Source organism: Neoarius graeffei, chromosome 3, assembly GCF_027579695.1.
Source record: "Neoarius graeffei isolate fNeoGra1 chromosome 3, fNeoGra1.pri, whole genome shotgun sequence".
Classification (NCBI taxonomy): domain Eukaryota; kingdom Metazoa; phylum Chordata; class Actinopteri; order Siluriformes; family Ariidae; genus Neoarius; species Neoarius graeffei.
The window spans coordinates 27,519,393-27,539,490 of NC_083571.1; the positions used below are offsets into that span (position 1 = coordinate 27,519,393).

The following is a 20,098-nucleotide window of genomic DNA, read 5'->3' on the forward strand; positions in this document are numbered from 1 at the left end:
CTTGCTAGTAATACCAGCTGTCAAAACGAAGTGTGGTGAAGCAGCCTTTAGTTGCTATGCTGCTAAGCTTTGGAACCAACTTCCAGATGATATCAAAAATGCTCCTACTGTTGTTAGTTTTAAATCCAGGCTTAAGACAAAGCTGTTTTCAGATGTTTTCACTTGATTAATTTTTACCTAAAGTGTAATTAATTTCCTTTAACATAATTTCTTTTAATTTTGATTTTAATGATTTTACTTTAATTCTTTAAATTCTTTTTAATTTTGGATTTTAATGATTTCACTTTTACTTTAATTCTTTGTTACTGTTCTTATGCTTTCATTTTTTGTGAAGCACATTGAATTGCCTGTGTGTATGAAATGCGCTATACAAATAAACTTGCCTTGCCTTCAGTGGAAACTTTTGCGAAATGCACAAACTGCCCCAGTTCGTCAGGGAAATCATCCGCCAGGTCTTCATGGTATTTTGCCTGCAGGTTGACACTTTTCTCGCGTATTTCACTGAGGGACAATTTGTCTAGTTGCGTTAAAAATCCGAAGTATGCGCAGGTTTCTTTGTACACTGCGTGTCTCTGCTGTAATGCACTAATCAGTTTGTCTATTATGACAAAGAATGTCTCCCAAAATCGGTCTTCTCCCGCATTGTGCACATGGTCAGGTTCGTCGGTGTCATCGGCTCAGGTGGTGCGCTTCACTGGTCGAGTCACTGTGTACTGCTGTGACAATGACAGTGATTTGGCCTGGGATTCCAAGTGTTTGAACTGGGAGCGTAAATTGGACACAAAGTCTATGAGGGACTGGAGTAATTCCACAGCAGTAACTAGGTCCAAATCCACTGTCTGCAGGGCCGTGCTTGTGATTTCAAATCTTTGCAGCACGGTATCCCATATGATGGTGAGGAATGCTGTCTCGAATCTATTCATTTTTTTTGCCAGGGATTTCGCCTCCTCACGTGCGGCTGATTTCTGATTGTCATCTTCCGCTATCTCCTTTAAAGTGTCGTGGACATTTCTGAAATTTAAACGGAGAGATTTTGTAGCCCGTGCATGTGCCGCCCATCACGTAGATGAAAGTCCCTTCACCGTCTCCATGCGTTTGTTCTCGTTTGACTCAAGTCCATCCATTAATATTTTCCAGCGGCTAGGCGAAGCTGCGAAAAAAGTGAAAATGGATTGAATCAGCCTAAAAAAAGAACTGGCGTCACGGCAACAATCCACACTACAGACCCCAACAAGGTTCAGGGAGTGGGCTGCACATGGAATCCAATCAGCAAGGGGTTTCTTTCCTGAATTCGAGCACGCAATCCCTTGTACGCATCTGACATGTTGGACGCATTGTCAAAGCACTGTCCCCTGCAATTTCTGATGTCGATGTGCATGTCCTGCAGCACACTTGTGACAGAGTCAAAAAGGGACTCGCCTGTATGGCTAAATATGGGCAGAAATTTCAAAAATCCCTCAAAGATTTTGCCCTCCTCAGACACATAACGCACCACAAACGTTAACTGGTCAATGTGACTCAAATCCGGTGTAGAATCCACTATCAGAGAAAAATACTTCGCGTTTTGCAGCTGCATAATGATCTCTGCTTGAACTCGCTGACCCATGAGACCAATAAACTCCTCGCATATAGTAGATGACAAATATGAGGGTGTCCCTCACCCCTTATTTCCGTATTTTTTCAAGTGTTCATCCAGAAAGGGGTCAAACTTGCCCAGCAACTCTAAAATTCCCAAATAGTTGCCGTTGTGCACTGAGCTTAGTGTTTCGTTGTTTCTGCGGAATGCGAGCCCACGCTCTGACAAAAATTTAATTACTGCCACAATTCTCCGCAGTACTTCTTTCCAGTAATTAGCCTTCCAGTAATTAGCCTCATCTTTGAGTTGATCCTGCAGCTCCGCGTCTATCCCACGTACCTGCGTGCGCACAAGCCAAGTGAGCACTGCATTTCGGTGAGGCTGGCCCGCTTCATGCATCTCCACCCGGTCAACGGAATGCTTCCAATCTGAAAATCCATGTGTGAAAGCGGATAATTCGTGACCAAATAGTTTGCAAAAAAAGCAAAACACATTTCCAGTGGATGGGGAGTAAGAAAGCCATTCTCTTGCTACCTTTTCTCCATTTCTGAGCGAGCGGCTGAACAATGTTTTGCTCAGACATCGTTTCTGACTTTTATAAGTCCTTTCAGAAGCCGAAATATTGTCATCTTTATGTTGACAAAGTGTGGGTGCCGTAATTCCCTTTCCGACCCAGTAGGTACGCATCTCCTCATTAACTTCTCCCCAACATGCAACATCGGTCGATATATCTGTTTTTGCCCCTGCCTCAGAATCAACAGGCTCCTCCGCTACATTACCCGCCGCTGGTTCTTCTCCATCACTTGTTTCTTCAGAGGAGATTGTATTGCTATCAGACTGGCTAGTTGTGTTGGTTAGTTGGCTAGTGGCCGTTGGTTGCTGTCCATTGCTGACAGTTGCATCTTCGCTGGTAGCCGCTACAGCAGGCTGACTAGTACTCCACATATTGGTTAGTTTGGGTGTTTTCTTAAGTAATTCTGTCACTCTTTTGTGTTTTATTGCTTGTAATTTTCTTTTTTTGGCCCCGCTCTCGTGTTTCCTTTGACCCAACATTTTCGCTCGTTTTTTACTCTACTTCTACTAACTTTAGTCACTTGACATCAGCAACCGGAGGCCCCCCTTGGTGGTGAGGCCCGGGGCTGCAGCCCTTTGAGCCCATTCTTTTAATCCGGCCGTGGATTCAGCCGTGAAAAAGTCGGCATCTGCGCCTTTAGTTTGTGTGGAGAGATATGATCTGCAATAACATGCATTGTTGGCTACAGACCGAAACATACTTTCAGAATGCACTGGCCAAGGCAGCACTAAACTCGATGTGCCTTCTAATAAAAATAAAAAAATAAAAAAAAACAGAATAGTAATTTGTAAGCTAAAAAAGCCTGTGTCTACACTTTTCTTTCGCCGAGTGGCAGCTGTCTTCAACTGGGACGGGAGGGCGGGACATGACTGAATGGGTGTTTCTGATTTGTCAGCTGTCGTCCTTATACCACATGGCATGCCCCAAGCATTTACAACACAGAATTCCAGGTTCTCCGCTCCAAAATCAGCAGCTTCAAAACGATTGATTTTTTGTTTTTTTAACAGACAACCAAAAAAAAAATTAACCGGTTGACGTTGATTCGGTCAACCATCAGTCAAACGGTCATCGGTTAACATCCCTAGTTTGAAGGCAGCTCGGACAGACCCTGAATTAAGACAAGTGTTTATAAAAACAAGCAGACTTGACCCAACAGAATTAAAAACCTTCAAAAACTTGGCCAGAATGACATCTAAGGGCATACCTGCCAACACTCCCGTATTTCCCCGGAGTCGCCCGTATTTCAGAACAATCTCCCGGCCCCCTCCCGGATTGGCATTTCTCCCGTAATTCTCCCGTAATTTTGAAGGTCTCCCGTGATTCTCCCGTTATTTTGAACGTCTGTTAGGTTTATATAAGTATTAATTCTTGGCCAAGAATTCAGCAAAATTATTCTGTGTCAAAATTATATTAGTTGAAACGACCTTAGGTCCAGCTGGACATTGTTTGGGAACATTTTGTTTATGAAATGTGTATTTTGAACAGAGAAGTGTCTGAAGGTCTGTTTTGGTGTCAGATCGACTCACACACACCCTGAAATGGTAGAATTAAAGTTCATGTTTATGTTAATCCATTCAGTTGAAACTTAGGTCATAGCTTCATAAAAGCTATGAAATATACTGAAATATATTGAAATATACTATGGTAGTGATTTGGATCCCGTAATTAATGAATGCATTCCGTGATTAATGTTAGTTTTATAGTTTTAGATTAGTTTCATAATGACATTATAATTATAGTTAAGATCTTATGATTCTAAGGGTTTTTAGTTTAAAAGCATTAACCTAATTTAGTTATGAGTTTAATCCTGTTAGTTGTTTAATTGTTCTCTCTCTTTCAGACATATTCTCATTGTTCTTGTGGTTAAGTTGTTCTTATTTTTAATGTTTATTTTCTTATAACATTCTTTGTTTTAGCATTGTTTTAGACATATTGTTATTTGTTATTTTGCTTATGTTGATGAAATCAAGATGTAATTTACTGACTTAACACACATTTATGTGTTAAGGAGTTATGTTAAATTATTAGATCCTTTCTGTGCAAACGTGTCTTTGACCTTCTCTGAATAGACTCCGTAGACTAGACATTCTGTGTTTAGACATTCCATGCTGATATCTATCTGTACCTTACTGTCATCAGAAATGTTTTTATATTATGATTGATTCAAGATCATTACACACTTCCACATAGACACACACCCATTACACACACACACACATGAAGACAAAACATAAACACAGAAACACTATAAGACGTTTCCAAAGATGTTTTCATTTTGACGAAGTGACTGTGCGAATAAACTGACATGTGAATCTCTGATTCTGATTGTCTGTTTCTCTCGACCTGATCATTCTCGTCCTCGGCCGAGGGTGGCCCACGAAGGAATCGGGGTCTCTTTCTGGGTGAACCCAACAATTTGGTGTCAGAAGTGGGATACTGCCAACCAGGTGAGTAAATTATTTGAATTTTATAATTGGTTATTGATTGGTCACCGCCTGGTTGGTAGTAATTTCAAAAAAAAAAAAAAAAAAAAAATAGAGACCCGTAAATTCAGGTTGGTAAACCTCGTGTGGAGGCACGGGACGTAAGGAACCTCGTAGACTTTTTAGAGATTAGATTAGACACCTTTATTTATTTTAGACTCTTGTTTACGGGACGAGACGGGGCTAGTAGAGCCACGGGATTGGGCTGGTAAACCTCGTAATTTGTTTACGGGACGGTGAGCCTCGTGAAGACACTTCAAGGGGGAGAACTGTCACGAGAAGAGCGCGCTTTTAATCTTTGATTCCTTCGTGCAGCCACCATGGGGGGAAAAATTGTATTATAAAAATTGTATTATATTAATTGTATTATATTAATTGTATTATTGTATTAAGGTACCCGGACCCCGAGAAAAAACCCACGGGATTGGATGTGGTTTAGCATTCTACACAGATTCTAGACAATTTGGCCGGCTCAGTTTTGATTTATCCTCATCCAGGTATTTGCAATCTCTAGGAGCTGTGTAATGTATCTTTAATTGTTTTAGCATTTATATAAGGCATTACTGGATATGCACAAAATAATGAAACAACAAATCAGTACTCTGGACATGAACAGTTAGAACTGTGTTCCTGGTGTGCATAAATGTGAAACCTTTGGTCAATCAAACCTGTATAACCAACTTCCAAAGTCCTTATTCCCTTTATAAAGTCCTTATAAGATGCAAATTAAAATGATTTACCTAAAATTTGAATGATAATTAACAATGATATATCCCAGGTACTTTTTAATAATAAACTTTAAGAATGAATACAAAGCTTCAATGTTTGACAAAAAACACAAAGTGTAAATGTTATGTGCTCTTTTATCATCGTGGGAATTGATTATAGCTCTAAATAAATATTGAAGTGTTTTTTTGTTAAAAAGAATCCGTATAACTTTATTTGTACGCCTGTATACTATGTTTATTGAATCAAATCCGTATAAAATACGGACATTCTGTGTATTGTGCATTATGATCTCAACGAAAGCTTTACTGAATCGATTCTTTAGAACAAACTCGCATGCGTGTGAATCAATTTACTTGATTCACTCTTGATTCTTCAGAAACTACGGAAACCTTATTTGTATTCCTGTTTTCAAATTGTAAACAATAATCACACTTTCATGCTGCATGAAATTAAAGTATGAACTTTCCTCAACCCATTACGTGTGCATGAACTCAACAAATGCAGTCCATGCGTCTGTATCGATTCGCTCGATCGAGTCATTTATGTTTCCCGAAGAAGATCCGAATCGTTTATGAATCTCATCACTGTTAGAAACCCAAGAGAAGAGATCCTCTTCCCTTAACATCATCAGAGGAAAAATCTGCTTCTTAATCAATTAGTTTCAGCGTTTGGTGAGTAGATCATCTGTATTTTATTTTATATTCATTGTGTGTTGATAGTCCGAAACTTGCAACTGGAAAGTTATCAGGAAAGTCGCGAGTGGTCTGCGAGGTGATCTCTGAACAGGTCCGCGAGCACTCTACAAGACTATTAATGTTTTAATAATTAATAGTGCAGCTATTAATGCAGTTTCATGTCTTAATCTTATAAATGATGAATACGAAGTTTTCAAAATTATGAGAACTCCAGTTCCCATGATGCTTGTGAACTGGGCATGCGCACTGGATGAAAGAAAAAGCAGCTCTTTTGGGCAATTATGCATTCAGACCTTAAATAATGAAATAACTGTACAAGCAAATACAACACAAACCATTTTTAAAACATTCACTTAAATTAAACAGACATGGTAAAAAACAGAAGAAATATATTTAAGGCCAAATCAAATATCACTTTTAGATTTGAAGATATTTATCAGGAATCATTTTTAAAATAGAGTATTATACCACTTCCTGTTTAAAGGTATAATAAAAGGCACCAAATATATTTACCCTACGTGTGAAGGGAAATGCCGAAAAGTTTAATGTTTAACCTAATGTTTAATGATGATCTAAAACATTTTAAAACTGATCGTGTGGTGGTCTAGTGGTTAGGATTCGGCGCTCTCACCGCCGCTGGTGTAGTGGTATTTTTATTAATCATATGTAATTCTAACCTTTAAATATCCTATAGACTCCTGTTTCTAACGCGTTTTAGCGAACTTGTCTTGTCTGGGAAGCATGCAATTAGTTCAACAGCGAGCTAACCCGCTTTTTACTTCATTTTTGACATTTTTTGAATAATTGTCGTCATAATATTTAATATAAATAATATTTGAATAATTGTTCCGTAGCAATATGCTCTGTCTCTTTCTCAGTGAACATTGAGATAAGGGCTCCCAGACTGTTACAGATAGCTATAATATAAAGAACAGCAGGCAAGGACACACAGAAATCTGCAATGGGCAGAGAAAATCATTATTTTTGGCGCTTTCTCACAATAATAAATTTTAATAAGTAATCTCTTTATATTATTAGGTAAATTCCATATACATAAAGTCAAAATGTCCAAGACAACCAATTGTCATTCTCATTAATACTGTTAATTGAATTAAAAATGTATTTTCAGTCTCTGTCACATATCGAATCCAACAGAGTGCTTATCAGCTATTCAATTTTATTCAAATTACATTCAGTGAAATTGTTTGTCATTTCAATTTGCCCCGTTTTTTTTTTTATTTATCTCCTTATCTTTCTTTAAACTACTTGCTACTTATGAGGCTAAGCTTAACTATGTTCCTCCTAATTTCGAACTATTGATATGAAATGCTCTGATTAACTGTTTGCTCCATACTTTTGCCTTTAAAAACCACAGAGGATATGGAATGGATAGGTTAATGTATTTAGTTAACCATAATTTCTTTCAGCAAGAAACAGTTAACAAACGTTTACTTGAATAACTTTTTGTTTATAAATCGGAGACTTGGGTTTATACATTAAGTATTCATTGTCCTTGAACCTTTCCGCACTTAAATTGACATGAAACTACACAAAATATGATTTAATAAGCAATACCTCTCTCTCTGGATCCATGTCATCCTACAGTCTCTTCTCGAGCAAGGCGTGCTGAAACACTTTACACAAGATTTACGTAAGATTAATGAATTGATTGCTTCTTCTGTAATATCACAGGTTCCTGCCATTAATGATCTCTGTTCTGCCTTTTTTTTTCATGCACATGAGGAGATAGCCTTTGGACTCAAGGTTTCATTTGACTCTCCTGCTGTTGTTTTTTTTTCAGCTGTAATTCATAACGTGCTCTGTGACCTTCTCCCTCCCTCAGGACTCTGTGGTCTGTGTGTTCTGGTGTCTGCTGAGTCACCAGAAATCTGCCAAGACACTGACACTTGCGCCTGCTCCAACATCTGGTGCATAAGGGCTTTAAGGTTTCCAGAACTAAGCTGCAATATTGCATGGACACTTAAGTATTTGAACTTTCTCAAGGCTGTCATTCTAGACACAAAACCTCCTCCACTGCAACATCCTTTGACCTGGACTGACGCTATAGTGGTCACTTATCACTCCCTCAGAAGCACCCTTTGTTCCGCCCCTGGGTCACCTGCTCACTTCAAGCCCTTCCACCTCTGTGCCTGTGGACACCGGGGCACGGCCTCTGGGGAACGTGAGGGGGGGGAAATGCATCATTGTGCGTTTTTATCCAAAACATTAGACATTGTTGCTCAAGGCTTACCTGTGCGTCTGGGGGCTGTCTCCGCATGTGCTTTGATGGTTTGATGGTAAAATTTACAGACCCATTAAATTAATTAATCAGTAATTTAATAGATAATTAAATTAACATATGACTATTTATTCTCTGTTCTACTAACAATCTCGAAATTCGTGTCACATCCTCTTTTGATAATGTAGGTCGCGCTCTCGCACGCCTCCTTAATTCTCGGGATGATACTTGGGATGACTGATATTGTCTGTCTAAAAATCGTACATACTACTAGTATCAGGTCTGATCTCTTCCCTCCAGCCCTCTAGGGATCTTTGTTAATGGTTCTTGTTCTAAACCCTCAGACGGTTCTTGTTTTATAATTTATAATATCACACCTCTGTGGTTATTCTGTGTTCAATCAATATATCAGCCTGATATTCTGCATGAGACATACGCTCTTTCTTTCTCATTTGATTTTTGTCATCTTGATTGTGGACAAATTCTCTAAATGGGTAGAAGTTTTTCCCTGTTTTCGAGAGAACACGAAGGTAGTTACTCGTTTTAATTTTATTTACAAGTGCCTTTCAAAGTACCTAAGAACACTGGACAGTAAAAAAGAAAGACAAACAATAAAAGCAGAACAACAAAACAACTACAATAAAATAATAAGAAATCAATAATAATAATTATTGTTATAGTTATGGGGTTTCAAATGCCATAGACTCAGACAAGGGTACCCGTTTTACCTCAAAAGTCACACAAAACCTTTGTAAGTATCTCTAAACTAAACTGGTGTTTTCACACTCCTAAATCCTCTGGTATCGTAGAACGTACTAATCGAACATTGAAAGACAAATTAAGGTCATGCAGGACACAGGTTTGGTTCTGTAATCCATAATTCATTCTGGCTGAAATTCGTGTGACACCAAGAAATTATTCTCCCCTGGAAGAACTCCGGCTCCGGGTACCTCTGATTTGAAAATGCATATGGATGAGTATTCTGCAGCCTTTATAGATAAGTTGCATAAAATTTGTACCAAGGTCAATAATACAATATTATCTCCACCACACACCCCTTTCACGTGGGAGACAGGTGCTGGTGTGATCTTTTTTTAAAGTAATGATTTGGACAATTGGGAAAACAATATAATGGGCCTGCAGACATAGTCGCCATTACTTTTGCTGCTGTTTTAACTGATCTTTTTCCACAGTGGATCCATGCCACTCGATTGAAGAAGGCTCCATAACAAAGTTGTGTTACAATAACAAGTTTGCTGCTATTAACGCTTTTTGTGTCCCTATCTAGTCTCTCTCTGGCCAGTTTTCTCTCTCTCTCTCTCTCTCTCTCTCTCTCTGAGCTCTACACAGATTTGACTGAGAATCCTCAAGATGTTGTGAACAAAGAGGGGAAGAGATCTTGCGCCCCATTTGGAACCAATCATCCTCACTACAACCATGACAGTCCTCATCACGGGTTTCGTGACTTCATTGTTGCTCGGGGCAGGGCTACCCGCCCGAGCCTTCATGACTTCATCATTGCTCGGGGCAGGGTTACCCGCCCGAGCCTTCAGGACCACTTCATTGCTCGGAGCAGGGTTACCCGCTCGAGCTGGACTTCGAGACAACATCTTCTGGACTAACTTCACTAACTGGACCACACGAATGTGTTATGTCTTTCATCTGATGCCGTTTTCTACTATTATTACACATCTCTATGCTCTAAAACTCTGTATTCTTACAGGACTCTGTTCTCACTATAGGTCGATATGCCTTCTAATTTCATTTTTCCCCTCACTGTTTTAGAACAAATTACTCTGAAGGAAGTAGCGTGTATCTGGGAATTAAGAGGTTTTGAGTTTCTCTAAGCTCCGGTGAGGTGGGACGAGGGCTGATTGGGCATGCCCGCCCTCTGAGCACCAATATACGTCAAGAAGGGCAAAGATTAACTCAGAATTAATTCTCGATATAATCACATATATGATCATGAGGTGATAATGATTAAATAGGATGCTAGGATTTGATAATAGTGATACTATTATCAAAGGGGGGGATTGTTAGGTTTATATAAGTATTAATTCTTGGCCAAGAATTCAGCAAAATTATTCTGTGTCAAAATTATATTAGTTGAAACGACCTTAGGTCCAGCTGGACATTGTTTGGGAACATTTTGTTTATGAAATGTGTATTTTGAACAGAGAAGTGTCTGAAGGTCTGTTTTGGTGTCAGATCGACTCACACACACCCTGAAATGGTAGAATTAAAGTTCATGTTTATGTTAATCCATTCAGTTGAAACTTAGGTCATAGCTTCATAAAAGCTATGAAATATACTGAAATATATTGAAATATACTATGGTAGTGATTTGGATCCCGTAATTAATGAATGCATTCCGTGATTAATGTTAGTTTTATAGTTTTAGATTAGTTTCATAATGACATTATAATTATAGTTAAGATCTTATGATTCTAAGGGTTTTTAGTTTAAAAGCATTAACCTAATTTAGTTATGAGTTTAATCCTGTTAGTTGTTTAATTGTTCTCTCTCTTTCAGACATATTCTCATTGTTCTTGTGGTTAAGTTGTTCTTATTTTTAATGTTTATTTTCTTATAACATTCTTTGTTTTAGCATTGTTTTAGACATATTGTTATTTGTTATTTTGCTTATGTTGATGAAATCAAGATGTAATTTACTGACTTAACACACATTTATGTGTTAAGGAGTTATGTTAAATTATTAGATCCTTTCTGTGCAAACGTGTCTTTGACCTTCTCTGAATAGACTCCGTAGACTAGACATTCTGTGTTTAGACATTCCATGCTGATATCTATCTGTACCTTACTGTCATCAGAAATGTTTTTATATTATGATTGATTCAAGATCATTACACACTTCCACATAGACACACACCCATTACACACACACACACATGAAGACAAAACATAAACACAGAAACACTATAAGACGTTTCCAAAGATGTTTTCATTTTGACGAAGTGACTGTGCGAATAAACTGACATGTGAATCTCTGATTCTGATTGTCTGTTTCTCTCGACCTGATCATTCTCGTCCTCGGCCGAGGGTGGCCCACGAAGGAATCGGGGTCTCTTTCTGGGTGAACCCAACAACGTCAAATAAAATATATTATAAACGTGAATAGCGCGTTTCGCCTATGTCTCCGGTTGCCAGAGATCAGTACGAAAAGTAATCCAGTCTTCCCTGATAAACACCCTGCAATTTCAACTATCTCTGGCAACACACATACACATCTTCCTGAGCTTGCGTAGTTGATCTCTGCGCAGATCATCGAGCTCGCAGGACCGGGAAAAACAAAATGGCTGAAGGCGGGGGTCCTGCGGCCAAGAAGAAGTACTCATGTAAATTTAATACAGAATGGACAGCGCAATTTCCGACGGTGATTAAAAGTAAGTGCAGTGATAATTTGGCTGATAATCTCCCTTATTTTGCTACTGCAATGTTGGCAGGTATGTCTAAGACCCCGTCCACACGTAGCCGGTTATCTGCTAAATCGAAGATATTTTTCTACATTTTGGCCTGTCATCCACATGAAAACACATCAAAAACGAATATTTAAAAAAACTCCGGGCAAAGTGAAGATTTTTGAAAACTCCGTGTATGCCTTTTCGTGTAGACAGAGATAACCGGAGTTTTGCATTTTAAAACGTCACAATCTGCGCCAAAAAAATGACAACAAATCTGCCCTGATGTCAAACATGCGACCTTTGTTTACTGCAGAAGCCAGATTAAGCATGGACTTAAGCTAGCCACACACTACAGCGATCCATGCGGTACCGAACCGACCCATTTCAGAGCCGACTCCCGACAGGGCACGCACATATCCCCCGACTGTTGACGAGTGCAGTCGCGACTGAAGCGACACGTGACAACTTAATAGCTTTGTGATTGGCTATTGGATATAGTTACTGTTAAATCCAACACTTGAAGATGCTACAGGCTGAATTACAAATGACACAACATGGAATATGTAGCGCACTATCTAGGCTGCATGAGCTATTATTTCCAACCTTAAATAGTGTACTTATATAGGGGAGTTAAAGCGATTTGGAATTCAGCCACACAACTTGAGCAGAGTGGCTTTCCAGCCCACTGTGTCTATGGATAAAGCTTCAGTCTATGGAATTACAGTATATACCTGCATTAGGTGCTACCAACACGTATTTCTCGCGCTAGAAATTGTGTTTAATGATGTCACGTGTTATATGCGAAAGATATGATTGGCTATTGCTAGCGACTCTCGCCGATCAGTCTGGCTCCCGATTAGTTTTTCGAATCGGCTGTGAGATGAGTCGGGACCATCGAAAAATAGTCTTTACGCCTGACTCGTGACTTCAGTTGGCTCGGTACGCTGAAAATCGGTGTAGTGTGCGGCTAGCTAAAGAGTAATGGATCGGAGTAGTGCCTTGAAAGCATTAATTATTGTGCAGGTGCTATTTACATGTTTAATTTTAGAAGCCCAACTACTGCTCCAAGAGCACAGGCGATGTGATTAGGGGGTAGGATTTGGGGAAATAATGCCATCTACAGGTTTGGAATGCTTATGAATGTGATTGAAAATGCAGATGTTCGGTTATGTGTGGAAGGGATTTTTTTCGAAGACGAGATGGTGTGGATAAACATTTTTATAAACGGAGGGGGGGAAAATGTTCGGTTTTAAAAATACCCGGCTACGTGTGTACATGGCATAAGGGGCAGTTAGTGGGTTTCATGCCACTAACCACCTTTGTGAAAAACGACAGAGAAATAGTCTCAAACCAGTCAAAAACAGCAGACTGTGTAAGAGGAGCATCCATGTTATCAAGGGATGTATCAATGTTACTGATATTCTGTCTGACTGATGCCACTTTGTCAGTAAAGAAACAGACAAACTCTTCACAGGTTGCGGCGAAGGCATCAGACAGAACAGTGGGGAGTGGATTAATAACAGAGTCAATAGATAGTTTTCACATGACATCACAGAGTCGGGGATTCCCTAGTGGCGGCCATCTTGCGGGTCAAGCTTACCGTACGGGTGACTGAGCACACATTGTAACGTGCTAGTACAAAGTCTTCAAAAGAACCCAAGCAGGCTATTTAAAGCTAGAAATGGTGCACACCTGTTGTATTCACGGCTGTCGTAATAGGTCAAATGATGAAGTCAAGTGGAGCTTTTATGGAATTCCCACTGTACGGGAGCACGAAGGTGAGCAAACAAACTCAGCATACAAAGGAGAAATCTATGGCTTGCGAGAATCAACCGCAAGGATTATCAGCCTTCCAAACACAGCAAAGTCTGCTCCGATCATTTTATAAGTGGTAAGTTGTTTAAATAAACAATCAATTGTGTTCAAGTTTGTTTTTGGAAACCAAAACATCATGTGAACAATCTCTGGAGAATGCCTAACTGGAACCGCTGAGTGTACGTTTACATTGTAATGTACACTTAATATCACTCGTTTGTCACGTTTCTATTTGAAACTTGTCACTTCACTCACGCAAGGGTCATTTCTGAAAAACATTTTAGGTCTATTCTGTATGATTTGATACTCAGCCAGATTGGGACCAAAGTTTTAGCGGATCACTATAGCCTCGCTCTACAACATGCAATTTTCTCTCAGCCAACATTGAGGAAAACAGTTGATAAGATATCGCAGACTGACCCAGTTACAAATATCAACAATACCTCTGCAAAGCCAAAACAATCATCCATGCAAGTCTTCACCAAGGACACACAGCCATCTGGGGCAGACTGCCAAGAACCATCTGGGGCAGACTGCCAAGGACATCAACAATCACATGAAGAATGTGAGCATGCGATTCCATCATGCGATTCCATCCAGATTGAGGACCTGACCAAAGACAATCATGCCAAGGCTGCATCATCCACATCTCGACCCCATGCAAGTATCACAGAGACTGTCAGGGAGACAGTCACCACAGAGACAGTCATGAAGACACTCACAAAGACCTCACCAAAGTCCCAATCTCAGTCTCGCTCTTCTGACTTTATTGTACCATCTCCGTCTCCCCCCTGCATGGATTTCCCTAAAAGTATGCAGAGACTGCTGCCAATGGCTGCACTCTCTTTTTCCAGCCCAAATCATTCGCGACAAGCAGTGTACCCAGTTCATCAAAAATCAACCAACAGACTGAATTGTGCTCGCCCAGGACTTTCAGCTGGCTACCAATCTTTTTCACCATCTAAAAAATACATGACATCTCCAATCCTCCCCCCCCAACGTCATGGAACATACAGAGAGTCTTGTATGATGTGCTGTGGGTCCCTGCATTGGGTGTAGTTTTGAAAACAAGCTGGGACCCAGTATGCCTATGCCATTCTCTATTCCTGTGTTGATAAGAAATAGAAAACATAGAGCATAAACCCAGGGGGTAAACCAGTCTAGTCTCCTTCCTGTTTCAAAACAACATCAGAGTGCCCAAGCGGATATTACTTCTAGACTTTCTGTAAAGCTAGCTCTTCTGAACGTTAGATCACTTTCAAAGAAGTCATTTTTAATTAATGATCTCAGTGTTTCCCCTAGAAAATGTTTGAAGGTGCTGTGGCAAGACCTGCGCTCAGACGTCCCACCCCAGTACGAGGATAAAAACAGCCAAAAGCACAGAAGGCTATACATAGATTAATCCATCGGTCCTGACTTTAGCCCACAACATGCCAGCACATAACTGCGCAGAATAAAATGCTAAAACAGCCAACAGTACACAACAAAACCACCTCGGTAGTAGGCTAACTCAACTTAAACAACTTGCTTGTATCAGTACCAATGCAGTATAGAAACATTGAAAACAGAGGAAGCAGTGCACTCAGCGGTGCTAATAGAAGTAACCAATGATTTACCCTTAAAACTTCCCAAAGGCCTGCCTGCGTCTGTCATTGGCCTGCACAAACTCCTTTGCGATGGCTGTCATGTCAGTTTGTTCCAGAATGTCACGGTGAATATGGCAGTTCATCAAGTCATTCAGTCTCTTGTGTCATTGTGGATCGGAAGTATGATTTCAGTCGACGAAGTGTGGAAAACAAACGCTCTGCTGATGCCGAGGGCACGAAGGCCAAAAGTCAGGGCACCGAGGCCATAAAATAAAACAATGATTTTAAGTTCATGTCTATAATGAATTTAATTTAAGGACTAATGACTCTTCTGAGGAAGATTGGAGTCCCGGTCAAAACTATCAAGCAGGTAAAGAAACATCTACAATATTATGTCTGAAGATAAGAAAATATTGAACACATCTAAACTTATCAATCCATCACTCACTTCAAAAATTGTAAAACTTATTAAACCTATATCCTCCCATAATTTTTGTTCAATTGACACCGAATGTGCAAGAGCATCTTCAGACTGTACTACTCGCAGATTTTTGATTAATCAAAATTGAGCCTGGAGTTCATCAAAATGTTTGACTGTAAATGGAACATATACTAGCATGCAGGCTACTGGTTAACCCATAAGAGCCCAGACCGATTTCTCAATCAAGGAAAATTATTGAGGAAATAAAATGAACTAAATAGACGACAAAGAAAACATTTCTGACCTTTTATTTTTTAAAATAGCACTTTCATGTCTCAAGATCTGAAATATTAAATTGCAAATTTGCGGAACACTGCAACACTATTACACTGTTAACCCCAAAGTTCATTCTATGCAAACAGTTTGAGTAAATACCACTTTTAAAGATTAGTTTTATTGCATTACTTAAACAGTATGAGTATATGAAGAGTATATGAGACAGTCATTGGGTGTACTCATTTTTGTAATTTAAACAAACTAAAACTATCATGTTTTACCTCAGGCCACAGTGCTGCCCTGTTGTGATCGGCTCAAAACTCAAGACAAGTTGAGTTGACGGCTACAGAGGAAGTTGCGCCATTTTCTAATTTACACAGAGCAATTTAAGGTCTTTGCACTTTTGACAGCAAGCTAATTAGCATGTTAGCGGCTACAGTCGGTACTCGGCACGTTAAAAGTGGGTCAACATTGTAACGACATAACGTTACTGTACAAGCAATGCTTATTTAACGGTAACAAACTTAAGCCCTATATGTTGAAATTCCTCTCTTATTCGTTCGTTAATTTATCACACAGTCTTACCTCAGTCAACTTCTTCCCTCCTTCTGTGAAAATTCAACGTCTCAGACGCGGACACAAGTGGGCGGGAGATGCGTTTGATTAAGTCTTCTGATTGGCTGGTGATAGATTGGTGGACGGGGGATGCGTTTGATTAAGTCTCCTGATTGGCTGGTGATAGATTGGTGGGCGGGGGATGAGTTTGATTAAGTCTCCTGCTTGGCTGGTGATAGATTGGTGTCATTATAGCACGTCGGAGCAGTTCCTGTCAGGCTCGAGTCCGCTCAAAGTAAAAAAATATTGGTTTAGCCTATTTTTTAAATAATTTTCAAAAATAATTTTCAAAAAGTTATCCGGGCCATGGCCCCCCTTCAGGAATTCCTGAAGGTGCGGCGGCAAAAATCAAGGTGCGGCGGCCCGCCGCAGCCAATTGTACATAGCGGAAACACTGGAGCTTATCTGCAAACACAATCTTGATTTTTTGCTTTAACTGAAACTTGGCTGGATCAAGCAAATAGTGCTACCACCCTTATTGAAGCAGCTCCCCCAAATTTTAATTTTATGAATGCTACCCGACAGGGGAAAGGTGGAGGGATCGCAAATATATTCAAAGCCTCTTTTCAATGTAAACAGTCCTCACTTGGTGATTTTACATCCTTTGAACACTTAGGTGCACTTGTTACATGCTCTCCTAACATACTGTTATTAACTATTTACAGGCCTCCGAGACATTCAGCCAAAGTTTTTCTAGAAGAGTTTGGTGAACTGTTGTCAGTCATTTGCTTAGAGTTTGACTGTCTTATTATATCTGGGGATTTTAACTTGCATGTAGATAATCCTGAAAACACTTATGCCAGAGAACTACTTGCACTTATTGACAACTTCAACCTAGTACAACATGTACAGGGGCCGACCCACTCTCATGGTCATACCCTTGACCTCGTCATCACAAAGGGTCTTACTGTTTCTACTACTGTTGTTGACCTGGCCTTATCTGATCATTTCTGTGTTTTCTCTGATGTTTCTATGTCTCCTCACATTCAGAACAGCTCAACGACTATAGGTAGGAGAGTCATAAACGACAACACGTGTTCTCTTTGAGCAAGCTCTCTCTCGGATCTCAACCAAGATGTCAGACTCTGTAGATGATTTACTGGAAATTTTTAATTTAAATATGACCCAAATTATGGATGACATTGCTCCATTCAAAATCAAAAGAGTCAATGACAAGCAGAAAGCACCATAGAAGCAATACCCAGCTGTTAAATTGCTAGAGAGAGAATGTAGAAAGACTGAAAGAAAATGGCGTAAATCTAAACTTCACATCCATTACCAAATTCATAAAGAGATGCTTTGTAAATATAATTATGAAATTCGTAAAGCAAGACAATCTTTCTTCTCCAACATCATCAACAGGAATATGAACAATGCCCGTGTGCTATTTTCAACAGCAGAGAAGCTAACTAATCCCCCACCACAATTAGTACCTGAACTTCTCTCAGTTAATAAATGCAATGAGTTTCCATCCTTCTTCAAAGGTAAAATTGATAAAATACAGCAGAATATTGCTCATAATATATCTCAGTTGCAAATAATTGAAAAGCTCCAATCACCAGTGACACAGACAGACAATTTCAACACAATGTCAGAATTTTGTTTGATTACGAGACTCTTGAAAAAACTGTACAAAATCTCAGTTCCTCAACATCTGAATTGGACATTCTGCCCACCAACTTTTTTAAGTCTGTTCTTCACCTTATAATTACAGATGTGCTTCAGATCATAAATACATCCCTAGAGACTGGCATTGTTCCTGTGTCCCTGAAAAAAAGCCGTTGTAAAGCCCCTACTTAAAAAGAATAATCTGGATGCTTCAGTATTAAACAACTACAGGCCAATATCAAATCTACCATTCATTGGGAAAATCCTTGAAAAAAATTGTCTTCAATCAATTAACTGCCTTCTTGATATCAAACAGCTGTTTTGATAACTTTCAGTCAGGATTTCGTGCCAATCATAGCACTGAAACAGCGCTGATTAAAGTTATAAATGACATACGTCTTAATATTGATGCAGGCAAAACATCGGCCCTGGTGTTACTGGACCTCAGTGCAGCTTTTGATACTGTTGATCACAACATACTGCTATATCGACTTGAACACTGGGTTAGGTTGACTAGTAAAGTTATCGATTGGTTAAAATCATACTTAAAAGATAGAAGCTTCTTTGTTACCATGGGAAATTGTACCTCAACATCAATGTCCTTGACCTGTGGTGTTCCCCAGGGGTCGATTCTTGGACCATTACTATTCAACCTTTATATGCTCCCACTTGGACAAATTATCAAGAACAACTCAATTTTGTATCACTGCTATGCAGATGACACCCAAATTTATTTTGCTCTATCATCTAATGATTATGCTCCCCTTGAATGTCTCTACCAGTATATCGACCAAATCAACAACTGGATGTCACAAAATTTTCTTCAGCTGAACACAGATAAAACAGAAGTAATTCTATTTGGGAAAAAATATGAAAGACTCAGGATTACCACTATTCTTGACACAAAGGGGATTAAAACAAAAGATATGGTAAAAAATCTTGGTGTTTTCATTGACAGCGAGCTAAATTTTGACAGTCACATGAAAGCAATCACTAAAACGGCATTTTATCACCTAAAAAACATTTCCAAACTAAGAGGACTTATGTCAAAAAATGATCTGGAAAAACTTATACATGCCTTCATCTATAGTAGGGTTGATTACTGCAATGGCCTTTTCACAGGCCTCCCAAAAAAGACCATCAAACGACTTCAGGTGATTCAAAATGCAGAGGCTAGGGTTCTCACACGAACAAAAAGAACAGAGCACATTACTCCAATTCTAAGGTCCCTTCACTGGCTTCCAGTAAGCTACAGAATTTACTTTAAAGTATTTGCTGCTGGTGTACAAATCTCTAAATGGTACAGGGCCCAATTACCTCTCTGATATGTTGCAGCGGCCTAACCCTATCAGATCTACCAGATCGCAGCAGCAAAATTTACTGGTAAAACCTGTTGTTAAAACAAAGTGTGGTGAAGCAGCTTTTAGCTACTATGCAGTACAGCTATGGAACCAACTCCCAGGCGCCGTTTACACATACCCGGGTATTTTTAAAAACGCAGACCTTTGCCTTCGTTTGTGCCTTTCGTTTATACACAAACGGAATTTTTTCCTCTGAAAACGATTCTTTCTAAAAACCCCGGCAAAAGTGGAGATTTTTTGAAAACTCCGTTTTGCGTTTGCGTGTAAAGAGACCAAAATGGAGTTTTAGGCAATCTTTGTGCCACAAAAGAGCGACCATTGTACATATGACAAGCATGGAAACACTCAGAGTAGCAGCATTTCTGTTATTAAGAGCTATATTCGCCTGTTTGCTTTTGAGAATAAAGCTCATAAAGCTCATTGACTAGCAGAGACACATTAGGGCTCGGAGGGCAGCAATTGCGGAGCTTCTGGTGACCAAAAGAGCCCGACCGTACCACCGCCAGTGATTTTGGGTTCGACCTGGACGGACTGCTATCTGGTGGGAGAATTTCGAGAATGGCGTTGTCGTCCCGGAGGAATGGCAGGAAAACTTCAGAATGTCGCAATCCTCACTCCTGTCACTCGCAGAGTTGGTATGTCCGTACATACAGGATGAGTGTACTCACATTCGCGCTTCTGTCGATGTCGTCAAAAAA

At 39.6% G+C, this 20,098-nt stretch overlaps 1 long non-coding RNA gene and 1 pseudogene across 2 annotated transcripts; one reads left to right on the top strand and one right to left on the bottom strand.

The window, feature by feature from the left end:
• LOC132883234 (uncharacterized) overlaps positions 1-20,098 on the bottom strand; it is a 114,186-nt pseudogene that overhangs the window by 78,668 nt on the left and 15,420 nt on the right.
• LOC132883235 (uncharacterized) lies at positions 5,570-11,307 on the top strand. Of its 2 annotated transcripts, none has more exons than XR_009654292.1 (2): positions 5,570-6,033; positions 7,663-11,307. It is a non-coding gene; the product is annotated as an uncharacterized LOC132883235 (long non-coding RNA). The 2 variants fall into 2 exon arrangements; XR_009654291.1 differs by having other exon boundaries at positions 7,901-11,307.